This window comes from Dysidea avara, chromosome 2, assembly GCF_963678975.1.
Source record: "Dysidea avara chromosome 2, odDysAvar1.4, whole genome shotgun sequence".
Lineage (NCBI taxonomy): Eukaryota > Metazoa > Porifera > Demospongiae > Dictyoceratida > Dysideidae > Dysidea > Dysidea avara.
The window spans coordinates 15,707,504-15,732,842 of record NC_089273.1 but is presented as its reverse complement, the minus strand read 5'-3'; the positions used below and the strand labels follow the sequence as shown (position 1 = coordinate 15,732,842).

The following is a 25,339-nucleotide window of genomic DNA, read 5'->3' as shown; positions in this document are numbered from 1 at the left end:
TTTCTACAGGGTGATTTGTTTGTAGCTGAACTCTCTACAAGGAAACTTATTCTAGCTCATCTCTCTACAGGGAGATCTGTTTGTAGCTGAACTCTCTACAGGTGATTTGTTTGCAGCTGAACTCTCTACATGATGGTTTCTTTGTAACTGAACTCTCTACAAGGTAATTTCTTCTAGCTGATCTCTCTACAGGGAGATTTGTTTGTAGCTGAACTCTCTACATGATGGTTTCTTTGTAGCTGAACACTCTACAAGGTAACTTCTTCTAGCTGATCTTTCTACAGGGTGATTTGTTTGTAGCTGAACTCTCTACAAGGAAACTTCGTCTAGCTGATCTCTCCACAGGGAGATTTGTTTGTAGTTGAACTCTCTACAGGTGATTTCTTTGCAGCTGATCTCTCTACATGATGGTTCTTTGTAGCTTAACTCTCTACAAGGTGACTTCTTCTAGCTGATCTTTCTACAGGGTGATTTGTTTGTAGCTGAACTCTCTACAGGTGATTTGTTTGCAGCTGAACTCTCTACATGATGGTTTCTTTGTAGCTGAACTCTCTACAAGGTGACTTCTTCTAGCTGATCTTTCTAGAGGGTGATTTGTTTGTAGCTGAACTCTCTAAAAGGTGACTTCTTCTAGCTGATCTTTCTAGAGGGTGATTTGTTTGTAGCTGAACTCTCTACAAGGAAACTTCTTCTAGCTGATCTCTCTACAGGGAGATTTGTTTGTAGCTGAACTTTCTACATAATGCTTTCTTTGTAGCTGAACTCTCTACAAGGTGACTTCTTCTAGCTGATCTTTCTACAGGGAGATTTGTTTGTAGCTGAACTCTCTACATGATGATTTCTTTGTAACTGAACTCTCTACAAGGTAATTTCTTTTAGCTGATCTCTCTACAGGGAGATTTGTTTGTAGCTGAACTCTCTACAGGTGATCTGTTTGCAGCTCAACTCTCTACATGATGGTTTCTTTGTAGCTGAACTCTCCACAAGGTAACTTCTTCTAGCTGATCTTTCTACAGGGTGATTTGTTTGTAGCTGAACTCTATTCAAGGAAACTTCTTCTAGCTGATCTCTCTACAGGGAGATTTGTTTGTAGCTGAACTCTCTACAGGTGATTTCTTTGCAGCTGAACTCTCTACATGATGGTTCTTTGTAGCTGAACTCTCTACAAGGTGACTTCTTCTAGCTGATCTTTCTACAGGGTGATTTGTTTGTAGCTGAACTCTCTACATGATGGTTTCTTTGTAGCTTAACTCTCTACAAGGTAACTGATGTCTCTACAAGGTCACTAGTTTGTAGCTGAACTCTCTACGTGGTGGTTTCTTTGTAACTGAACTCTCTACAAGGTGACTTCTTCTAGCTGATCTTTCTAGAGGCTGATTTGTTTGTAGCTGAACTCTCTACAAGGAAACTTCTTCTAGCTGATCTCTCTACAGGGAGATTTGTTTGTAGCTTAACTCTCTACAGGTGATTTGTTTGCAGCTGAACGTTACTTTGTAACTGAACTCTCCACAAGGTAACTTCTTCTAGCTGATCTTTCTACAGGATGATTTGCTTGTAGCTGAACTCTCTACAAGGAAACTTCTTCTAGCTGATCTCTCTACAGGGAGATTTGTTTGTAGCTGAACTCTCTACAGGTGATTTCTTTGCAGCTGAACTCTCTACATGATGGTTTCTTTGTAGCTGAACTATCTACAAGGTAACTTCTTCTATTGATCTCTCTATAGGGCGATTTGTTTGTAGTTGAACTCTCTACATGGTAGTTTCTTTGTAGCTGAACTCTACAAGGTGATTTCTTCTAGCTGAACTATCTCTTTCCATAGTTGCATGAACTCCCTACAAGGTAACTTCTTCTAGTTGATCTCTCTACAGGGTGAATTGTTTGTAGCTGATCACTCTACAGGGTGAAATGTTTGTAGCTGATCTCTATACAGGTTACCTGTTTCTAGCTGATCTCTTGAATTCTCTTCAGGGTGACTGCTCTATTAGGATGACTGCTCTATTAGAGTATCTCGATCTCGCACTTGCTGCACCAAGTTGGATTTCGTGTTATAACTCCGTAGCTTTAAGTCTGACTTTTCTACATCATTGAAGAGCTTTTCTAAGATGATTACTCCATCTATACAGCGATTTTCAAAGCATTATTCCAAGCGGTTTATCTGGTAGGCGTGGCAAGTAATCATTTTTTATTAGCTAATCTCGATTGCATAATTGTTACACACTGTTGGTTTTTTCGTTGTATCTTCCTGGTTTTTAGCTCGATTTCTTTCAAACCACAAAAGGTTTGAGGTTCAATAGTTAACCTATTCACCCACCGATTTTCAGCTTCTTCCCATACGCGGTTTACCCTGTAGGCGTGACAACATATTGGTGTTATTTTTCGTGAATAATCGATCATAACTCTTTTCCTGTTTATCGTATCCTAGCCAAAGTTGGTACAGAGATGCGCCTTTATACCCCGCTTCAGTGTGCCAAATTTCAAGGCAATCGGATATGGCGTTTGCATTTTATAGCAGTTTTTGTAAGTGTGCGAAAAGAGGAAGAAAAATAAGAAGAAAAAAAAAACGAAGAAACTAAGCAAATTTTTGAAGTCGCATATCTCGGGAACGCATGAAGCGATTTCGCTCAAATTTGGAACGTTGAGTGCTGAAGGTGGAGGGGTGTCCACAGCAAAAATCGTTTTGTTTCATCAAGGCAGCACAGAGCTACGGAGGTGCGAAAATTGCGTTTTCTTCCTTCCTGTCAATATACTCACGGATGTTGCGCGCCGGCTTCTTGGGCCGCATGACACACCACCGTGTGTCTTGATATTAAGTTAAGTACTTAGGACTGTAAGTTACTAACCTATTTCAGCGTAGCAGTAGTAGCTTTGCTGTTCCGTGGTCTGTTCAAAGGCTGATACACGGTGGGTAGAAATACGCATCCACAATCGCCCAAACGATTATTTTATGCCTTCATTAACCTTTAGTAACAACCAACTACCCTATCTTAACAAATGTGCTAAGCTTAGCAACTATTACAAAAACGAATCTCACAATACAAAGCTCTATGTCGCTCAATATAATGAGTCAAAGCACATCGATTCTTTGAACTGGCTGGGTATCAAAGTCATTGGTAAACCGCTTTCCCATGATATTGCCTGGGCAATATGCGAGTTAAACACCGAGCGGCGCCTTTAAACACCCACACTAAAGTGGTATATGTAAAAATAATGGCATCCACAGTTGATAGCTACCTTAATATGAGCCTTAGTCCCCTGGAAAGGGTAGAAAAGGCATGGTATGCTAAATTTTTTTGTCAGGTATTGGAGGGAGTGGATACTGGTAAATGAGAAAAATACTTTGAAGCAGAATTTTCTCACCAACAATAGGGCAATTGGAAACAGTGGAAATGGAAACTAGAAAGGGAAAGTGGAAATGGAAAACGGAAACGGTCAAATTGTCATACGTATAAATGTACCCTAGAATAAAACCCTTGTATAGTGGCCACCACCTCTTAAAGATCTCCTTCTTATAAAGACCACCTCTGTACAAAGACCACTTTGTAATAAGATCTCAATGACCTTATAAACCACTTCATGATTACCTTTATAAAGACCACTCTCTTTACAAAGACCACCTCTCCTCATTGTAATAATCGTTCCAAACATCTTATCAAAACAGCTAGGTCAGCTAAAAAATACTACACTTTTAAGGTCATCATCTCTTTATGAGACCTCATTTTTTGTTGATACAGTAGGTTGTAGTGTATCTAGCCACATTTCACTTGCATGGACTAAGGACTTGGTACATTCTGGTATAAACCGATAATGGTAGACGACTTGAGTGAAATGTGGACCAAAACATGGGAGATGGCATTGACCTCTTTCTATGAGTCATGAAATACATGTTTGAAGCTTATCAAATATTACCCATGTAAAGAGGTGGTCTTTATAAAAGGTGACCATGAAGTGGCCTTACCTATCTTTAGAGCCTAATTACAGTGTATTCTTTGTATAGAAGTGGTCTTTGTACAGAGGTGGTATTTAAAAGTGACACTAAGTGAGGTTTTACCCTAGGACCATAAGAGCCTAGCTGTTTTGATAAAGTCATAGAATACATGCTTGGAATCTTAGCTATTATTACAATGTGAGAGGTGGTCTTTTTAAAGAGGGTGGTCTTTCAACAGATCATGAAACAGTCTCATAAGGTCAGCTATCCTTGAGATCTAATTACAATGTAGTCTTTGTATGGAGATGGTCTTTATAATGAGGTGGCCACTATGCAAGGGTTTTACTCTAGGGTACATGATTTCACCATTTCCACTTTCCGTTTCCACTGTTTCCAATTGCCCCCAACAATACATATCTGTGCATTGAACTCAATGCTCATGCTTTGTTAACATTCCTAATGAATGCTCGTGACAATGTGAATAAGAATGACGTTGTTTTCTTTCCTTGGTTACTAGGATCACTTTCCTGTGAGAAGACGTTTAGGAGTGCCCGCAGCATGAGCACTGTATTTTCTTCTGTACTAAATTTCAGTATTTTAGGGTTACTTTGCCGATTGCACCACCTTAACATCCAAGCAATGCTACAAGTGGATGCAGAGGAATCCGGAATTAGGTTTCCTCGTGCAGAGAAGTACATTGAGAGATCTGGCACAAAATCATATGTTGTTCCATCAGTTACAAGTATTACCAATCAAGAAATTAGCAAAACAGTTGAGAATGCGTTGGGCAGAGCAAAGGAAACTTTGGTAAATCTTGAAATGGATCAATTACTGAAGAAACATTCAAAGTGGGACAATGTGAAGTGGAGTAAGCCTTAGCCGTTATCAAGTTCACATATCAAGCAGTTGGTCAGTCAGTCAGTCAGATATTAGAAAATTCCACTTACACTCTGAAGGCACTGTTGGACTCTGACCAATACTGCCAAGGCACCTGTGAGGTTGGTGTATTATTGGCCAGGAAAACCCATTTGATTACATTATGTTCAATATTTGTTCTATACTTTTATAACTATAACTCCAGGTTGTGATGTTCATACTGTATGTATATCAGGGATCATGATGGTTTGAAAATAGACAAATTGTTTAGTATAACAACATAACATAACAGGTGATATTAAAATCCTAACTTGTTCCTTTAGGCGGCCCTTCCTCCGGCGTGACAAAGCTCTTCGCTTGCTCAATCCAGCAGTCGACCTTCCCAAGGACGACGACCCTCCCTTTTCTCAGCCGGCGAGAACTACGAGTATTCATCTTGAAGATTTAAAGCCACTGTAACTGGCAAGATTTGTTACAACAGGTATGAATTACTGCCAATGTGTTCTGCTAACTTTGTTGCGCATGCGTTGTTCTTATTAGAGCCCACTGTTGCATGCTAATATTTTGGATATTTGCGCAGCCTACGCTTCACAACATTAACTGTGTTTAATACTTAAACTTTATATAACAGGTGATATTAAAATCATAACAGGTTACTGATCACATTACTCATACAAAGGGATTGTTAACACTGGAAATAATAACTAGTGATTATAATTGAATAACATCATGTGATATATCATGTGATCACATCACTACTAATCCATACCATATTTTACCAGTTAATAGTCATGTAAACTAAGGATAGTAGCTACATCACAGAATTATAGTCATAACAGCTGCCTTTAAATAAGAGCCACTATTTGTATCTGAATAATTTGATAAAAGTGTTGTTAGTATTACATGTAACACTTTCACACCTAAGATCAAAGGAGCTGACCGGGTTACGTTTCGTATGTAGCACAGCTAGCCGGGCTACATATGAAACGTAGACCGGGCTACAACTGGGCAGTGATTATATAGATGTTGATGCCAAAACCAATTGTGGGGATCGATTAACACTCACGTGATTAGGATATACGACTTGGGTTTTGCTATAAAAACCATGCAAATGGTAAGCGTTTTGTTATCCTCGCCATCCTACAAGTTGAAAAACATTGGATTAAGGTGGAAATTAGTGCTATAGCTTATTGATCGTTTCAGCACATTTTGAAATATGGACACGCCCCCATCATGAAGCTACTACTCTGCACAGAGTAACCACTCTACAAGCAAGCTTACCTGTCTAGGCCTTTAGTGAACTGCGTAGTTTTTCCATAAACAATTCAGTAGCACTGATTAAAACATTAAACTCACGTAACGGAAATTCTCAGTTATATCTCTAGGATATGTCCCTTTATCATAACCAAACGTAACCAGAACGTACTAGCTGCTGACCCATAATCGAAAATTTTAGGTATGCAGATAAATTAAGTGGCTGCACTTGTATTGGCTTGGGTGATTGATCACCCTGTACAGGCTATCAGCCTAATAAATGTTACATATTAGCTGTAATATGGGCATTCGGGCTTTGCCTGCTATGTATGCCCTCTACCCTCGAGCAGTTAGGCATACATATCAGGCAAAGCCCTCATGCCCATGTTATAATTATTACATGTAGCTTGAAGTAGAAACCATACAAAGGAGTCACTTTAAGCCAGTTGTGTTCTTGAAGTAGTTTATTAGGAACCAAATGGAAAGATGGTTAAATGAGGTCAATCATTAAAATAATTCATATACACACAACTAGCTTACTACTACACAAGCTCATAGTAACTATCCTCAGATAGTAACCACATTCACATAGTAGCTGTATACTATTGTGTTGAATGGTATAGAAGTCACAACTATTCACTGGGAAACTACAGGTATGGTTTTTGTGTTATACTACCATGCCATTATACTGGATTAGTATGTAACAATACTCACAGTTTTAAAACGAGCATTGATATCAATGTTTTTATCTATTATGATAGTTTTAATCCCATCAGCGTCTCCTTTCCTAATAGCACCTATCAGTCTATCCTCCTCCTCCTACAACAAATATGTACCATTGCTCACACATGCATCACATGACCTTCACCACACCCACTAATTTCACAAATAATAAACTAGTTTCACAACACCTCTATACCAACCCTACATGTACCTGTATAGTACAATAGGAAATGTATATGGTGTACATGTTGTGATCATTTTGAAACTGGGAAGAGTCCTACACAGGACTACAAGTACATATTGAAGCCTATGATATGTAGGAGTGTTAGTAGTGGAATAGTGGAAATGAAGAATTTGGTAGTTGCTACAGTAAATCATTCTTCACTGACACTACAGTAGGTTGTGTCATAACAATTCTGTACTAGTGTATATTACTGTGACAACTGGACTGTCTGTGGATAATAAAACTTCTTCAAATAATTTCTTCAAACTATTAGACTATCTACAGACATGTACACACAATAAATTATATTACTCACATAAGTTGGTTCCCTTCCTGTCCCACGTTGAGCCATACCACCACTACTACTATAGTAGTAATAAAACATCTCATAATGTGTGCTCTATACAACATTATAATGTACACACATGTTCAGACCACAACACAATCATTAACAACACAAACTGAATTACTCATACTCAATCATTATTATGACACACATACATACACATCTAATGGTAGGTGTGTGTACACCAGTGGTTCAGGTCACCTGGGTCACATTCAAGTCATCCAGGTCTCACCCACTTTATAGAATATTCAGGTCTGACTCAGATTGGATCACATGTGAAATGTGTTAATTAGTTTGATGATGTGTTAACCCTTTAAGGATCACTGCCATAATATTACATCCAAGTGTATGGGATGTAAACAAAAGGCTGTAACTCGACAGTAATTAAAGCTATGAGCTTGAAATAAAAGTCATTATTTTTGCCACCAATTCTGTTGTTCATTTCCATTTTCTGTTTCCAGTTCCATGTATTGTTTCCAATTGCCCCATTCAAGGTCTTCAGGACACATCAGACACTGTCTGTCTGTCTGTCCAGCCAAATCAAATTAAAAAATCAATAAACAAACAAATGTGTCAACATAACAAGGGAGTGTCACATATGCTGTAGGTAAGTCTGTTATTGTGGTCAAAGATTGACTGGCCAAAGTATCACTTAGACTTGTGACTTGTACCCATACCCTGAGTATTACCTGTTACTTGATGACAACTATTAAGTTTTATGTACTTATCAATCATGAGTCAAACTTGTATCTTTGATCACTGACTTGGTATAAATCTAGCAGGATTGACTTGCAAATTTTATAACATTCACAGATCAATCTACATGGATCATACCAACTGGCTTATACCCAGCTTTTAATAAATAATGAGTAATAGGCCTGGCCATAGTTACAGTATTATTTTGATCGTGGAAACTATGATCAACCAACGATTTGGTAGAGTTTAAACTGCTACCCAGGGATTGCAGGCTGGTTGTTGATGGCACCTCTAGGTACCATCACAATCCAATTTGTTTCCATATACGGAAAGTTATTTGAAGCCGTATACAGAATTGCATGTAGCGACATTACAAGATGGTGGTAGTGTTCCCACTTGAGAGTTGAACTTTGTACAGAGTACAAGGAGATGTACAATGAGTGAGCCAGCGCCAAAGTGTGCACAGTTAGACAATGAAGGGACCCTAAGCCACCATAGAACAAGCCAAGGAAGGAGACTGGCAGTGACGCATGGTGATGGTGAAGTTGGCTGAGTTTTCCTTGTGGTCCTTCTCTTCTTTGATGGTGGTGAACTTGTCTCTACCTTGACATCAATTAGTGCAGCTGGAGAATCCATTGTTACATGTTGAATCACACATGTCAATTACATAACCATTATTTTGTAAGACGTACAGCAGATTTTTGTAATCTTGCCATTTCAAATATGCATGTGTGGATTTTAAAACAGCCGTGTGAACTGTTTGAACACTGTGATGTATTTCTGGTGAGCCTTTTAATGATGTAAAGTTCTGTTATGATGATTCTAAAATGAAAATCTTCAGCTCTGGATGGCATGAACTCAACCGTGATATTTTATAAAAGTACATGTACATATTGAAAATAGCCATTGGGATTGCACACCTAATAAAATTTACTGGTTTTAGCAGAATTCCGCATATCTACCAACATGGTAAGGCCAAAAACGCATAAGAAACCCACTAAAAGTTGGCTTAGCAAACATGATGTCTGTTTATATAGGCCTACAGAAACTAGAACAAAGTCATTATAAACTAAGTTACTAATGCAGCACTATTCTTGAAGCAGCTCTCCTTAACTTTACTGAATGGCCCGCTCTAGGGCAACAACTCTTCATACAATTCCCTCAAATTACTGAAGTAATATTCATGTACACAATGTCCCAGACCATTTTTTGTATTTAGATTAATTAGTTTAAGGTGGATTCCCATAGTCTTTGTAACGGGTGAATCCCACAATACATTATGTATTGGGAAAAATACAAAACGGGGTCAGAAACTGTGCCAGGTCCATGTATCTAAAACCATGAAAATAAGGTGGAGTATTCCTTAGAGGTATGTGAGTAATTAGCAGACCGTTTTGGTGGGTACCACTATTAATGTTGTTGGTGCTTCAAAAATACACGAACATCACTGTGTGTTTTTATACCATTTTAAGTAGTTAACGTATTTTTGGGGGCATGTCCCCTTCGATATTAATGTATTGATTATCAACCAAATAAATTCAATGCGATGCATATTAAAAACAGCAAGATTACAAAAAATATCACTGAAAAACCACTGTAAAGCAATTCATTTCAAACGCTGTTACATAATTATGGACTGTCACAGAATTCAGTTCCATGCTCCATCAGCAGCTAATAAGCTCCTGACTAGAGCTACAGAAAAAAAAGAAAATCCTAGGTAGAAAACCAGGCCTTAAATTAACACGCAGTGAGGACAAAATCCACACAAATAGCACAATGTCTGCACATAACGAGTTTTGAGCAGACACATATTTCCTTGCAAAACCAATAGTGGTACCATAACAGTTGATGTGTACATGTTTGTTTGTAGTGCAAACAATAACTGTCACTTGGTTGCTAGGAGATACTACATTTTCCCAACCCAAGGATTTACAGGTAGGTATAAACAGTGGACCTGGGGACCAAGGACCCAGGACCAGGGGACCCACTAAGATCCAGTTTTTTTGGAATTTTACACAGTTCACAATATTCTATACTTGTACTAGGTACCTCTGCAAGTAGTCTTGCATGGCCAATCCACTTTTACCCTCCTCACGGCGTCTCACGTGATGTTTATACCACTTAGATATTATAAGCGCCTCTGATATGGTGTCTGAAGCCGACTGCATTTATAGGCCACTTGTGAGACCACTTGCCCACTGCACAATAAGCAAATTAGTCTATTATGTTGCCTAGCTACTAAAGTTTAGAAATAATGTGAAAATGCACTATGCACTATTTTGTATGAGGTCCCGTTGTAGAATTCACTCCCGGGATGAAACTTGCCAGCTACAAGGCTTAGCTAGTAATTGTAATTTCCCTGGAATAATTGTTTACACAATGCTAGGTGACATAATAGACTAGTATGCTCATTGTGCAGCTGGTGAGTGGCCAATAAATGCTGTCAGTTTTAGACACTTTTTCAGAGGTCCTTATAATTAATTTCTAGCTAATTGGTATAAACATTGTGTGAGACACCGTAACAAGGAAAAGTGGATTAGTCATATGAGAGTACATGTAGAGGTACCTAGTACAAGTACAGACATTGTGAAGTACCAAAAATAGTTGGATCTTTGTGGGTCCCCAGATCCCCTGGTCCTTGGTCCCCTGGTCCACTGTTTATACCTACCCAGGATTTACCAATGCCACCTCCCCTTTGTACTGCTATCACCAGCAGCTGTAATGACCACAGCTTGGTGATATGTTGCAGCATAGATAATATATGTCATATGGATTGATTGGAAACTCCCGTATTATTTACATAGTGATGTCATGGGCCATCCTCGTTTTGCTGTGCGTAAACTTTATGGCCTCAACAGGTGGAAGATTTCACTGAAATTGTAACCAGCAAATTAGTGTTTGTTGTTTACAGCTGGGTTAGTTACCATCTACACTAATTAAAGGTTGGACTGGGTAAGGATGCTGGAGAGTAGTAAACAACAGCGTAAGAAAATTTAGGTTCAAAGGTGAAATATGGTGGATCGAAACGATTACACAAATTTCCTGAAAAAACATATAAAGTGCAGTGTTGTTTCTTTGCTGCTGTTTACATCACTTGTAGCAGGTAGAGTGTAGTAGGCTAGCTAGATATTCACTGCCAGTGTTGGGCAAATTACTTTGTAAAAGTAACTAGTTACATATTACATGCAACTGAACTATTTAGTTACAGTTATTAATACCATACCTGTTTCACTGCCCATACAAAAGTCTCAATAGTAGCAGTGAAATTTATCCCGTATTTCACTGGTAGCAGTGAAAAAGTTGTAATTGCAATTTCATTGGCTAGAATTTATGTTAACAATGTAGTGCCAATTAGTGTTTACGCGTACGTACATAGTGACAAATTGCGTACATAGCATGCGTATATGCAGCGAGTATGGTATTAACTGGGAATAGCATGAGTATAGCAGTGAAATTTTGGGATAAATACCACTCTTGTTGTATTGAAAATGGTAAATTTCACTCGGCTTCGCCTCATGAAATTTATCCCCATTTCCAATACAGCACTCGTGGTATTTATCCCAAATTTCACTGCTACCCATGCTATTACTAGTACATATTACTCATAAAATAAAGTAACTATAATAATATTACATATTATTACACAGCCGTAAGCTGTCACATTTGAAACTACCACTTTATCACATGACATGATTACGTTGTTGGACAATGTACAAATCTTGGTTATAAGTAAGAAGCTGGTGAATAAACTTCATTCAGTAGGCGTCATTACTTCGTTGTGGCTAGGCATTACTCAGAGGATAACTAATGAGATTAGTAACTTCGTTACTTGTAGTAATAATATTATGTAATATTAGACTCGTTACAGTAACTATATTACTTAGGTAACGCGTTACATTTGTAAGTAAAGTAACTTAAGTTATATTACCCATTTTTATAGCGCATTTCATTATATTTCTTAGTTACCACAATAATAATAATATTACATAACGCGTTACTTATGTAACGCATTACTCCCCAACACTGTGAATCACTGCTTTGCTGTATATTTCCACTGTTTCGACAAAACTTCCCAATATCCACAGACACGCTGTGTTTTTGTTCAGTACACAATGCAACACAATAAACAATGTAAAAGGAATATCCACACCATCAAACTGGCCTTCAAACAAGCAAGAGAAAGCTAAACAGCCACTCAGTACATTTCCTAATGTATCAGCACACCATAACTAGGATAGGAAAATAATTAACAGACATTTCCTATCCATTAGGAACACATACATTATCTATGGTTACAGCTATATATGTGGTTGCATTAACTTCAAACTTTCAATGGAAACTCCCTATTCCAATTCCAGCAGTGTAAAGTGCTCCTCTAGCTCATGTCTGTACAATCTGACTCTATGTCTGTACATTTGTGAATATGTAAGGACATTTGTCCTCCGCACCTTAAAAATTAAATTAAGGTCTAGAACACAAACCCCCAAAACACACCATTGTGATGAAGGCAACTCACTGCGATTATGTATGCTCGTTGCCATTTGAGACATAAAGTTAACAGAAGTTTGAGAACGACCAAAGGAGAAATTGTCCTTAGCGTCTCTGCCCATAGATATATACTAACCTCATCTATACTCTACCTGGCAAGTGGGTGTCACTCCAATAGACACCGTAGTACAATCTGCGACCACGGTCGAAATCGATTTTCGATTTTAACCCGTTGATTTTCACTGAAAATTTGTCTTGACTATTGATTAATTTTCACTGTATTATTGTGCACTACTTACTCGCGAAGCTTTGACCGTGCTGGGAAAACTTGACCATTGTTCTTTGTGAAAAATTGGCCTTGTTCATTGACCTTTAGTTTTACTTTTGACCGCGGTCGCAGGTCACAGTACCTATTGGAGTGACACCCCCTGCCTGCAGTTCTAAGGCCACGCTGACAGCGATAGTTCCCAAAAGAAAGGAATTTCACCTTCGCTGTAGCGCTTATTAATTCCTACTGTACAAATACAATAATTAATATCACCCATTTACAATACAGCCAAACAGCTTAAGAAAACTGAAAACGAGCGATTAAAAGCCGAGTTAAAATCAGTGGTTGGGTTTGGTTGGCCTGGCCGAGCGCGGCAGAATATAACGCCCTTCCCGCCTACAAATATTTCAGTTGAGTGGAGGACAAAGTGACCTCTCACTAATAATTTTTTCTATTGTTCCTGATTCCCCCGAAGGGGAGGGGCACAATATTGATTTGTTCATTGCCACAAATACCACACAAATACAACAAACACTTACCGTGTATACTGAAATAGAACACTTGAGTGGAGATCGCAAGGTAGTCTCTTCCGCCTAATTCACGCCCTTTATTTCACGTGATCAGTAATTGAATATTAATATCACAAGAGTGGGCGAGAGACAAATGATATACACACGGGAATGGCGTGGACTTCACTTCGCTGCTACAAGGTATCAGACAGTAACCTGTGATAGCAACTTGTAACAGTCTTTATGATTTAGATACAGAAGTATTAACAAAAACTCGAAGCCGGTAAAAACACTCCACGAAATATTCCATTATCAGGCCTGCCAACCTGGAAAGTAAAAAAATCTTGAGATTTCTGTACCTTTATTGTAGCATTGCAGTGTGTAGTAAAAAAACAACTGGTAGATGCTAGCTATGCTGAGACCAAAAAAAAAAAAAAAAGGTCTCGACTTTTTAATCTTGAAATCCGTGACATTGCGCTACAAACCGTGAGATTCTATCCAAAAAAGGTTAGTGAAACCGTGAGAGTTAGCAGGCCTCAAAAACCGTGAGATTCGATCTGCTGCCCTTGAGCAGGGTAGTGAAACCGTGAGACTCACGGTAAACCCGTGAGAGTTGGCAGGCCTGTATTATTCTTTATTCTTCCACTATTCTCCGGCTATTCTTGCATACTGTACGTGCTCAGTAAAATCCACCTTGTAACAGTCAGCTCACAAGTCAGTGTGGTATCTAGCTGGCACAAATCTTTAAAAAGGAAGGACAAGCTTAAGCATGCTATTATGCAGCTTTTCAGTATGGTTGTGCTAGGCAAATAATGGCTTTCCGGGGGAAAAGCTGCCAATTTTATATCAGTACTGAAATAATGCAGGGGCGAATCCGGGGGGGGGGGGGGGGGGGGGGGGTTCAAAAGGTTCCATGGAACCCCCCTTTTGAAAGAGCCTCTTTTACTTGAGATATTCTAATAGAGCAATCAAATCAAGATCAATCATTCATAGTAGTCTTTTGAGGAGCAGTGTAGCAAGTTACTGTATGTATCTATACTGAGTTATAAATAAATGAAATATAGTTGGTGAGGGCATCTATGGTGATGGGAAGCTATTGTCAACAGCTGATGACCTTTTTTGGGCTGAAGTTGCAATTCAATAGTGGAACCCCCCTTTTTAAAAGCCCCTGCAATGGACTGCCTGCCTGCATGCAAATATGCCTGAGTCCAGGATGGGAAATGGAGGATTTATTTGGAGTGGTCTAAATGCCAAGAGAAATCTTGACTCAGTTATTTAGTATAGCTATGTACCAGTGATATTAATGCTGTCTTAGTTGGCTGCTGGACAAGCCAGTCTAGTCCTTACAGATGTAGACCATGCAGTGTTGTAATTGAACTGAGGATGGAGCATGATTGGCCAATGAAGATTTAAAGTATAATATATGGATAAACTATGTATATCTATAATGTTCTTCATCATGCATGGCAACAAATGAAGTGGTCTACTCATGATCACTACTGTAGGTAGTTTCTGGGCCAGTGTTGAAACCATTTTGGGTCACCCAGGATAACCGGATCACATTTTGTCTGGGTCACCTGCTTTACATAGAATACCCAGGGTTGGATCAATTGTGAAAATGAGATCAATGGTGTGAAGTGTATTAGTACATTATGGTCCTGCTGGAAGCCCTGAGCCACACCCACTTATCAAGATTATGTGTAGCTGTCTCAGACTCTGTACCCACACCCATGCATTTATCAGTATGCGTATTGTCTGTATTATGTAAGCACGAATCCATATAATTATGCAGGCTTATTTGAAGCCATGCCCACTATTTTGATATTCGATAGTCTCGTAGCAGGTCATCCTCTTTTGTGAGTCATGCCAATGCACTTATCAACACACTCTAAAAAATAAATTGTGCTTTGCACACAAAGAGTGTGCCCTGTGACACCAAAGTGTGCTGTTTTGGTGTCACAGGGCACACTTTATTTTTTTAGAGTGCAATGTATGATTATATCCTTGGAGTCATGCTAATTTATCAGTACATGTGTTATGCACCTGTCAAAGTCAAATGGTTTAGCAGCCCAACAGGTCAGCAGTAGCAGCTAGGTCAGGGTATGTGTGGCATACCAGTAACGTTGGCTTCAATGGGATGTAACTTGTATGATAATATAAGCTGATGAAGTTCTGCTTTTTATTAGAATTTTCAAATGGGAATATACACTAGCTGTAGCTATGTAAATCAACTAAGCTAATAGATTGTTAATTATTTATTAATTTAAGCTGCAAATATTTATCTGATTTATAACATGACATCATTGGTTTTGTTGTTTTCTTGTGCTTGTGGTATACAAAGCCTATTTTATTAATTATTTCACTAATAGATGTAAAATGTGATGATACCAATGATGTTTGTCATCATCCCAGCATATTTAGTTGTGTCAGAAAAAGCAGTACTATTGTTACAACATTATGCTCATTGTGATGTAACATATTGTGTGAAAATGGGTTGTTAATTTAATTAGTTACTGGCTGGACAATTACTTTGATCCCATGTGACTAGCTACTGATACTTTCTGCTAGTGGAGTAATCAATGCAATTATTAAGCTCTGAATGGGTCTCGATATAATAGTGCGAGCCTATAGTTGAAGCATTGAGTAAAATACTTACATATTTGTAAAACAAAATTCATAATTTATTTAGAATTTGCTTAATTTATAGTAAAAGTTTAAATCCATTTGAAAATATTCATAATTACATGTTCCCAAGCCATTTGGCCTACTATCTCTTTATTGTATATTTTGCACTGTCCATTAATTATAATACTATAAATTTGAATATGGGGATCCAGAGGGTTTCTGAAGTTTCCAGAAACTGGTAAAGTATATTCAGATGATTTTGCAAAAGTATCAAATGTTCAGATCGAAATATTCTAATAGAGCAGTCAACTACCCTAATAGAATAGTCACATTTTGTATTTATTTAGAATTTACTTAATTTATAGTAAAAGTTTAAATCCATTTCCCAAAGTTGAAAATATTCACGATGGCATGCTCCAAACCCTTACAATGGCATTCATGCATGTCTGTTGTATGCATGCACATGGCTTCACCTCTTAATTCTAGATTCCTGCTCATGCCAGCACAAGCAGCCTAAATCAATCAATTCCTAACATGTTTAAAATGGCAGCTCATTCTCAGAATGTGTAATTTTCAAAATTTCTTGCCCCCAAACTATTTAGATTTAAGTGTGCATGCAACAGAAATGTCACCAATATTCCTGGAGCTGCCCTTGTGAAGGTTGATACAGGGACAACCTTCTCTGTCAAATCAGAGGCCACCAAACAAGCTTTAACGAAATTCTACTCTTGTCTAATTTGGTAGTCAAAACATACACAGATGAATGTATGAAGGTATAGGGCACACTCAGTGTAAATGTACACTATGGCAACCAACTGAGTTGGACCAATCCTCCCAGGTAGGAATTGGCTGAAACAAATCCAACTTGACTGGCACAGCATTTTCACCATATGAACAGCTGAAGCCACTTAACTCACTTCAACAACATAAGATTCTGTTCTCAGAAGAGCTTTGAAAGATTCAGCCATTTACAGCTGACTTCACATAAAGCCAGATGTTACTCCATGATTTTTCAAGCCATTACTAGTTCCCTTTGTAATCAAAGGTGCCATTAGCTAGCCAAGAACTTGATCAGCTAGAAAAGCAAGGGATCATCTCTAAGGTTTCTCATAGTCAGTGGGCGACACTCAGGGGCGGATCCAGGGGGAGGGCTTTGGGGGCTGAAGCCCCCCCTTCATATTTAGGCTTTACTTGATCAATATGCTGAGTATTATAATGAAATTTTGTCTTAGCATAATTATATGATCACTAATAATACAAATACTCATAAAACCACCTTATAAACATCTTTCCAAGGTATTATCAGTGGATTTATGCTAAAGTTTATGCAACAAGGACCCGGATCAGCATTGGAGGTGTACACGATCGAGATACTCTAATAGAGCAGTCAGCTAACTACTCTAATAGAACATTCACTGGAAACATGTAGTTGGTTCTGTTATGGAATTTTTTCCAAATCTGCCTGCACCTATACATACAATGAAGTGCATTGGTCTGTTTAAAGGGCTTCATTCATCTACTTGTGTAGTTAATATGTATGGCAATACTTAATTAAGGTACACAATTTCCACTGAAAATGCTCTCAGATTCAATCTTGTATTGTTCAAATTTCAAAATTTTCCACTTTCAACATTCTTATTCTAACATGCACCTATTCAGTGTTGTGCAATTGTGAGAGGGGTGCATCATGTACTTGGTTGTCTGTACCTACCCAAACTTTTCCATTAGCAAAATGCTTCAGAGAGCCATACCTATAATCTAAAGGCAGCATATAAAATATCTACAGGCAGAAAATATTATGAATTTTATGTGGAAATGTCTCCAAATTGCAGTATTTTAGCATCCATTTTTCAAAATTTTCCTGGGGGGGCATGCCCCCAGACCCCCCTAGTTCCAGCATACTTCGCACATCTCTACCCAAGAGATTAGTACCTTGAGTTAGCCCCCCCCTTTTATAAATCCTAGATCCGCCCCTGACACTAATTGTCCTACTCCAGAGAAAGATGGGAAATTTTGTGTTTGTGGAGATTAGAAAGTGACCATCAACCAAGCTTTGTAACACTGCACAAAATGATATAATTATTTCCATGGTGTTTCTGTAATGAAACTTAAATGAAATTTTCAAGAATGTGTAAGTTTGTCACAAAACTGTCATAATTCATGCAAATTTCCAAGAAACAAATTCGTTTACATTAATTACCAAAAAGTACATGTGACAGAACTGTGGTTGTGGTACTTCTGTCAAGTAGAGTTTATTGTGAAACCATATTTAATACAGGTGTTAACACAGTTGGTTGAATGTTGTATTTATCATCACATGCAACAGATGACCATCTTGTATAATTAAAAGCAGTCAATTATAATGTCCCACTAGTTGAGCTACACCAGTACATGCTCTGTTAACCATTTATTATCCAATACAGATAATGAAATTGTATGATTTGTGTAAACTTCGTGTGATGCATATGGACCCACCCATTAATTAACCCTTCAAGCTATATGGCAAAGTGACACTACTTGTTAATGTAATAGAATAAAATATTGGACAACACCAATCTCATAATATTTATGACAGTATGCATAATCATCAGCAGCATAAGCCTTGGCCACTAAACTGTTTTTGTCATAAAATAATGTCTCTAGTCACATTTACAGTAATATCTGGTGACAACATTTCTAGGTTCCAAATGCTGAACACTGGGGCACTAGTGACATTTTGTGTAATTGCATAGCTAGTTTCTTTGTGGATAATTAACTGTCTGCTGCACTTGTGCAATAATTCAGGAATGCAAAACTGTTGACTAAACATATAATAGAGTTAGGCATTTGGCAAAGTTTTTATTGCAACGAGATGACTGTTAAATGATAATGGATTTGTCTTTCATCTGGAACCTTGCATGTCTACTGTTAAATTCAACAGTAAAGTTGACACTAAATTCAGATGTCAGAATATTTGCTGTAAATATTGATGGTCTAGTGATCAGCATGGTATGCATAGATCTTGATGCAGGGCTGTAGCTATTCTTACAGCTTGGAATTGATTTGTCAAAAAAACGATTCAAAGTTTCCCTGCAAAGCAAATTCTTATCACTTACATTTGTGGTGAGTCTGTCCAGACTATCAGCTGAAGTTATCAGGTGCACTGATCATGATGTAGGAAATTGTATAGTTTTACATTGTCCAAGCTCTATAAGACAACATACATAACTGACTGGGAATGTTATGTGTACCAGAATTGATTGATCTAGCTATATACTAAAGAACAATAGTATGGGTCGCAGCAGTAAAAATGCTGGCCAATGATAAAGTGTTTAGCTTAACATCAGGTAGTGATACTAATGGTTCTAATTGAGTAAACTCTTGCCTTAGTACTTCCGAATTGTAAGTATGTGTCACTGTTAAAGTTGGTCTAACACTGGTACTGTTGATGTAAGAACTTGTTCTTATATGGTTCAGAAAGTACTGTGTTGATCGATACATATGACTTTCTTGGTCAATGGCAATTTATGGGATCTCTAAGTTTTGCAATCCAAAAAGATGAATCAGTACTTTATCATGACACACATATTATTGGTTGCCACAAACTATTTGTGAGTATGCAGTGGAAACATTAGTTGTATATATACCATAATAGGGTGTTCAGTTGTGCAATGATGGATCCACGATGGAGCATTTGGGGCAAATGTGTAGGAGCCAGTCATAGCTACATACTTCTGATTAAAATATTAAACTTTATGTCAGGCCAAGATTAGTTTATAAAACTCATGAAATTATGCACATTTTACTAGCATTTATTACAAATTCACTTGAAACCAAAGCAAACTAGCTGTGAAATTGTCATCCAGCACCTTTGTGTACTAAGCTCCTCTAAAATAACTATTGTGTTGCTGGCATTCAGTGCCTTTCAAGACTTCACAATCATCTGCAAATGCCAAAATAGCAAGACTCAACAGTGAGACACTACTAAGAGATGATTATTTGCTGCTTCAAAAATGCAGCAGCTAACAAGAGAATCTGGCTCTCCCCAACCACCTTCAACTTAGCCTGTTTGTGTCCCACCCCTTGCCAGCTCTTGGATCCGCCCTAACGCTTGTTGTGGTATGAATAATTACAATGTATACTTGTTTTAATACTTTTATAACTTGATTTCTTGAATCATGATTAATTATAACAGCCAGTAAATTCCCCTCCATAGTTGTACTGACTTTAGTGGTCATATCCTAACTCAGAAACAGAAGCCTGGCTAGCTACAATAACCACTGACTAATCACCATTTGATGGACTATTTAAACATATTGTGATGAACTGTTGGATATAGATAATGTGTTGCTATACAATGTGTGTTGTCATTAGTGTTGCACCGATATGAGATTTTGCCAATATTCTGATAGCCAATATTGGATAGTATTTTCAAGCCGATGAATGTAGCCAATCTAATACATAGCGCAGCTTAACTATTTTGTAGCAATTTTCACTAGAAATTTGATTGTGAAGGATTAATTTAGCTTGTTTATAGCAGCAGTATTGCTACAACAGCTGACATAACACTGAAGCAGTAAAATAACATTGTAATATAGGTAAATGCAACTCAATGCATTTGTAAGCATCATTTGGTGCACATGAGCATGTGTTTCTAAATACATACATATATCTGTATCTGCTGCTATTTTCATAATGGTGTCAATCTGATACCGATATACAAAAGCACAGCCGATATATGGTTTTTCTGATAACCAATCCAATCATCAGTGCAGCACTAGTTGTCATACAATGTGTAGTGTAGCATTAATGAGCCATGGTTTAATAACTGATTGGATTTAGCAAGCTTACTGAGCAACAAATCTGCAAAGCCACACAAACATCAATACGGAATTCAAAAACTTGCCTTTCTTTAACACTGCAATATAGAAGTACCCAGGGCCGCCCAGAGAAATTAAGGGGCCCAGGGCAAAGAGTTAAAGTGGGGCCCTTGACCCAAGTTGTAAGGTGAAGACCAAAAAAAAAAAAAAAAAAAAAAAAGAACCTGCTGGCAATGACAATAACTACCCATCACCAACCATATCTCCTTATCTATAAGCTTGCTACACTACTCCTCTGAAGAATACTGTGACTGCTCTATTAGAGTATTTAGATCTGACTGCTCTATTAGAGTATATCGATCTTTTAAACAGGTATTCAGGGGGCCCCTTTCAGGCTGGGGCCCGGGGCAAAATGCCCCAGTTGCCCCCCCTGTGGGCGGCCCTGGAAGTACCTTGGGTCCATTACAGCCCATCTAGCTAATACCTGATTGTTATATAAATCTTAGAATTTGCTGAATAGCTACGTAGATTTTTGTTACTCAGCAAGCTTTTAAGTATGTACAATGTGTAAGTGTCAGGAGCATTTGGCTGGCTAGTGCCTTGTTGAACCAGCATATTAACTTTGGGTAAGTGCTGCACATCAGCAATTATTGTAGTTGTCAACTGAGCTTGGTGAATATTCCCTAAAATAAGGTTACTAAAATGCTCTTTGGTTTATGATGTATTCAAATATAGATCAGTAGATCACATGTGGACCACCTGGCTTAAACATGTAACTAAGATGACTGTAATGTATGGGCCCTGTTAGAGATACATTATTTATATGTTGTCCATCACTGACACTACTTAACAACATGTTAGTGGTCTGTTCTTTTGCAATATTGTGTAGCTGAGTAAACGACTCAAATGGTCTTTCTTGAAGTTCATCATGTAAACATTGAGTAATTAATTTTCTTGTATTTATGAAATTTGGTTTTTCTTTCTTCAATAAGATATCTCACTAGGATCTTCTCCTGTAAACATGAAGGTCACAATCCAACCAAAACAGTAGATCTAGACATCCAGTTACTCGCTGTAACTGAATATAGTTTGTGTTGTTTCTGGGGTCATGTTCAAAGCTGTACCTGGTGATTCAATACAGTACCATTATCAAGGAACCTGGAAACACCAAAATCCCCAATCTTAGCCTTTAAACTCTTAGTAAGTAAAATGCTATTGGGTGTTAAGTCACAGTGGACTATGTCAAGAGGACACGAATGCAAGTATTCCAGACCTGCAATTATGCCACACAAAATTTTAACCTTAATGTGAACTGTAGACACCATTCATTAATGAGATATCTCAATGAAGTGTGTAAACGCTCCATGACCAGCCACGGGGAAAAATTCATACTATCACCTTTATAGTACATGCCAGAAAACTGAAGATGATCCAATATAACCAGTATAGAAGCCTCATACTCAAATCTATTTTTACAATACATATTTTACTGTAAAGTCTGTGTTATAAGTCATAACACAGACGTTACAGTAGTTTTGTTTAGATTTACACAATTATACTAACATTTAGACATGCATACCCCTTGAATGTATCAGTGGCTACAATTGCCATTCTAGGAATACAAATGCTTCACATGACACATACTCAGATTATTATAATCCCACACTACATCCTGATATACAACACTTCATACACTAACTGCATGACCATCATGACACTACAATGTCATTCATTATTGAAGCCAAGTCACATAGTTGTGTAAGTGCCATCCTCAAACCAATTGTGAATCTCATAATATATAACATGTTTACATCCTGTATTGTATAGTTATTGTAGACAAGTTAGCTTAGTACCACCCTACTGCCTCCACTTGCATTCCATTGTTATGTATACATCCTGATTTACGAAACAATAGGTAATATAAGCGGCAACCTTACTGCCAACCTATATATTCATTACTCTAAATTAAAGTCTGCAGATTTAGAATATAGCTACTTCCAAGTTCTTGGTAGTGACAAAATTTGTCACCTTATTCCGTGCCACAAATGGTATCTACTTATGTCAAGGCATTAGTGTGATTCCACTTGACTTGTCAACTGAGGATGAGTACAACATTTACGAGTTGAGTTTCCAAACCCTCGATAATTCACTGTTTTGATACTATAATGGCTTTATTGTACACTTTGAAACCTTGGAAGTAACCCGCAGCATCAGGTACTGTGATAGGCAGAGCCATGCATATATGTAGGATGAATACTGGACTAGTCCCAAGCTGTAAACATCACAAAACAATGCAGTCTGGTGAGATCTCTGAGTCATTTGAAATATTGCCCACAAATACATATTTATCCTGGGATACTATAAAAGCTGCTTTACTGTGAACTTGACACAAATGTGTGAAATATAAAATTATAGCAGGTTACTACTACCTGTGATCACACTCAATTATCAACAATATAGCAAATTCATTGTCTATATGTTTCTATACTTCAGCAGAAAATTTGGATAAACAGATTTCATATTATTTTGTGATGTCACAAGAATTGCTCTGTAGTGCATGGATGGCACTACATGCAAGTTTATAAGTTATAAGAACTTGCATAAACTTACTCAACTCCGATCCTTTAACTATACACAGGCTATAATATTATACACTATTTAGTTGAAGTTGCATATATGGTTCTAGTAGTTTAATTGCATATTAAATTTCCTTGATGTCCATGTACTATACTGCTACATAACACAGGTAGGATTTAGTGAAAGAGGGATTGACCACTAGCCTATTCTCAGATGTAGACCTAATTTGTAGTTACCTTCAAAAAATGATTTTTTTTGTCCCATGCAGGAATAGCTATAGCTACTGAGCAGCAAGGTAGATACCTTGACTAAAGGATTAGCAAAGGCACAAGACTGGAGATTTTCTCTCTCAGAAATTCAAATCCTCCCATTATCCTATATATATAAAGGTTGTGGGGCAAAGCTTGAATAACTTGAAACACATAATCATTATTTTTATCAATTTGATCTTCCATACACTTATACACTAGCTCACATGAGACTATACACACATATCTAGTACTAAATGTGTTCCTATAGTACCTAGCTATGTATGTGTACGTTGACAAGCACAAAAAAGTAATCAAAACAATTAGCTATGAATGAAAAATCTACACAAAAAAATGTTGTGTATAATAGCTAGGATAATTGTAGGAGATCCATGCACTCAGTGAAAACGCTGATTTTCAGTGGAGACCTATAGCTGTTTACAAACATAATAATTTAATCAGCAAAAGTGAAAAATACAAAATAAATTAAATCCATTTGAAATTTTTAAAAGGTTACAATGTAACACAATACTATCACACCATGCAGGGCTAGAACTTGATAATGAAGGCCTGGGCCCTAGTAACTTGACTCTACACCTTGTAGCAAACCTATTGTGATTCTGGCATATCCTGATCCCACTTTGATGTCCTGCATTAGTGTATTGTTTGTATTCTAGATCTGAACTCATACATGGACAATAAAATCCATGCAGTATAGTGTTTATTCCACTAGTGTTGTAATTCTGCATTGAGCACTTTACAGATTAAAATGTAGATATAGCCTATAGCATAATAGAGGTGGATTCATAGGGTGGAGGCCAAGGGGGCCAGTGCTCCCCCTCCCCTCCTACACACACATATACACACTTCAGAAAAATTTTATAGGGTACGTTGCTCATTTTACAAAGCTAAGCACTTTAGAGACATAATTTTGTGCAGCTCATTTATCATGGTATAATATGTCCAAATATGTCCATTGAATTGCTATACCCATATATAGGCATAGCACAAGGGGAACATGATCATGGGAACTACATTTGAGATTGAGATACTCCAACAGCATATTGTCTAATGAAACAGTCGAGAGCGGTGTAATTATAAACATTGTTTGTAAACCTAAATACTTTTCCTTTCCCACCTCAGTTAACTTGATGCATCAAGAGACAAGATATTCTATAGCTATAAGGATCATACTTTTGCACACTACACACCAGCAACATAATGTCTATGGCTTCATAATGGATATTCAGCCTGCAGTGCAGCTGCTTAGATTTATAGATATGCATGCTTGTGCTTTAGTTTGGCCTAACTACAAATTCTGTTTTCTATCTCAGTAGTTTTAAATTTCAATAAAAACTTTCAGTTAAAATTCAATGCCACCAAATTCATTCTTGGAAGGAAAATTTCTTTTGGAGAGTAATCGTGGTACAAATTTGATTTCTGTTTAGTAGCATTCATACAGTGCTGAATTTCATAAAACTTTAATTAAAGTTCCCACCAAATTCAATTGTGGCATATTATTGCATGTCTTGATCAATAAGATGTCTTCCCTCCAAAGGGCCATGTGCATGCATTTAATTTACTAGCAGGCTATATAATTAAGTGTGTCTGGGATGGTTATCTATATTTATTTATTTATTAATAGCAATCACCCTACAGGGTTTTAATGCTAATGTACACATTATGTACACACAAGTGCCTATATAGCTAGTTTAAGTTATAACAACGATAAGTGCTATAAGTTAAAACAAAGTAGGAGTTGTTAATTGTTTAAATGTTTT

At 37.5% G+C, this 25,339-nt stretch overlaps 1 long non-coding RNA gene across 1 annotated transcript; it reads right to left on the bottom strand.

The window, feature by feature from the left end:
* Nucleotides 1–6,769: 6,769 nt before the first annotated feature.
* On the bottom strand, nt 6,770–13,485 carry LOC136245445 (uncharacterized). The gene is made up of 3 exons (XR_010695863.1): nt 13,340–13,485; nt 7,319–7,367; nt 6,770–6,875 (listed from the first exon to the last, which is right to left on the bottom strand). It is a non-coding gene; the product is annotated as an uncharacterized lncRNA (long non-coding RNA).
* Between the last annotated feature and the right edge of the window lie 11,854 nt (nt 13,486–25,339).